This window comes from Taudactylus pleione, unplaced genomic scaffold, assembly GCF_031769625.1.
Source record: "Taudactylus pleione unplaced genomic scaffold, aTauple2 ptg000864l, whole genome shotgun sequence".
Lineage (NCBI taxonomy): Eukaryota > Metazoa > Chordata > Amphibia > Anura > Myobatrachidae > Taudactylus > Taudactylus pleione.
The window spans coordinates 1,016,655-1,019,149 of NW_028285266.1; positions in this window are offsets into that span (position 1 = coordinate 1,016,655).

A 2,495-nucleotide genomic window follows, 5' to 3' on the forward strand; every position below is an offset into this window, starting at 1 on the left:
AACACTTAACCTTGCCAGCGTATTTCCTCCCACACCTTCCCAAGTCACAATAACGGTTGCACACGCAACCATGCAGTCCAATCACATTGCTTAGAGATACTAACTATCAATAAACTTTGTGATTACTATTGCGTGTGTGATGAAAACCCTTGTTTTCGTACCCAGTATACCTGCCGTGTATACTGATACTTGGCTGTTCCTACCTGTCTCGTCAAACAGCAACCAACATTCCCTGTATCTTTCAACAGTAAATCAACTTTCACTTTACAACCACACAAACCACATACACACTGTACACCTTTGTTTTCTGCGCAGAAAAATACTTTCCCAAATGATTGTAATAACTGTTCAGAGGCTTTAATAAGTGATCACAAACTACAACAGGACTATTTATCAAAACGATTGATTAAACATGTGGCAACAATACAGGAAGTATGCATACGCTATGCAAAATGAATCACATTAAATCGCACAGTGACAATAAAAGAAACAGTTTTTCTTTCTTGTCCCTAGGTTCTAATCAGCATTCCTTGGATTATACAAAAACGGACATTCGGTTTCACAACATAGAATAATAAACAGGCCTCAAACACATTGTGTTCTTACCCGTATATGATGCGTCTCCACCCTTTTGTTGAGGAACCGAAATCCGTAGGCTTTGAGAATCTTCCGGTATCATGATTTCCGCTGTAAGCCCCCAAATTGTTAAGTTCGTCTAGTTGCTATTCAATGATTGCTTTCCAATCACAATAGTATGGTTCCAAAGCACAAAGCGATTTAATAATTACAGATAGCAGACTAATAAATAGTTAAGATAGGCGTCGAAATACCACTGCCTATCTTAATCCCGAAGCCGGAAAGCAGACGGACAGATACCCGAATGGGGTAAGTACGGGACGCCCATCCTCGTAGTTGCGGAAGGGGAGGGTTAGGGTTAGAGCAGTTATCGGGGTTAGCATTAGGTTTTTGGGGGTGAGTTTAGGGTTAGGCACCCATAGGGGGGAGGGTTTGGGTCAGGCACCACTGAGGGGGTTAGGTCTAGGCACTAAGGGGGAGGGTTAGGTTCGTTAAGTTCGTCTAGTTGCTATTCAATGATTGCTTTATAATCTCAATAGTGTGGTTCCAAAGCACAAAGCGATTTAATATTTACAGATAGCAGATTAACAAATAATGCAAAAAGTACAGCCAATACATACGCATGCGCTCTGGATCCAGCAAACAGCCATTCAATCCTGAAGTCTGTGGTCACACAAAGGAGACTGTTTGCTGGTCCCAGAACTCAGATATATATATACAATTCAAGTTACATAGAAAACAAAGGAGGAGATTAGGCATGTGTCCATTGGTTCAGGCTTCAGGTCAGTCTGGTGTAAAACCGGACATTGGCCAGTTCAAAGGGTGCCCATAAAGGGTGGGGGTCAGATCTCCAACTGCTGCAGACATGACTTCCCTCCGAAAAACCTAGTTCAAACTGGTCTATTTACATTACACAAACAATAGCATTCTTATCATTAATTCCCTATCATCAATAACTTGCATTATAAGTGAATGTGTATGTGTGCAAATGTATAAATATGCATATGTATAAAAATGCGTTCGCATGTGATGTGCAAATACATGCTAGCACGCCATAGCGTGCTAGTTGCATATTTTCATACAGAGACGATATTATTGCTAGAAAATAATTGCAAACGACTTCATCCAATTATTTGACTTTGATAGGTTTAGGCATGAAGGAGGGGGACTTAGGTTCAGGAACTAATGGGTAGGGCTAGGGTGTGGGGTGGGGAGGAGGGTAAGTATACTTACCTGACCCCTGTTGGGATGCCAACCTTCGGGATGCTGCTGTCGGTATTCTACCAGGAGGCATCCTGACAGCCAGCTCATCATACTGATTCCCCTCCTCCTGCTACAGAAACAAAAAATAAATTACAAAGGGGTCTACTTAATGATAAGTGGTGATTGGTAATTAGACCTTGACTCCGGCAACCTGGGCAGTTGGCAGGCGGGCCACATGGTTCATGGAAGCTGCGCCTTGCTGGTAAATGGCTCTGGTGTGTACGCTCAGAGACACAATAATGATTGAGATAGATGGTCTCAGAACTGCCTAGGTCATGTAGTGGGAGTTGTGATGTTATTGCATTAGATATGCTTAATGTGTGTATACACTCCCTTACTTGTATGTGAAAGCCTGTATCTTAAGTGACGGTCCCTAGTACCATGAGGAATGCTGGGAAGTGGGCATAGTCTGTTGTACAGTATGTCTATAGTTTGCACATGGCTAAATAAAGAAGCACAGCAGGAGTTACCCTTGCTTCAGTGTCCTTATGAATGGATATACAAGCATACAAACAAAACAGGCGTTCCTGGGCATTGACTGGGAGGTGGTATGCAGATGCATGGAGATTATGGAATAATTACTGAATTAGGTCATAAAGTATCATTGAATTACTGATTGCACAATTTATGACATAGGGCCTGATTGGAAATGGATG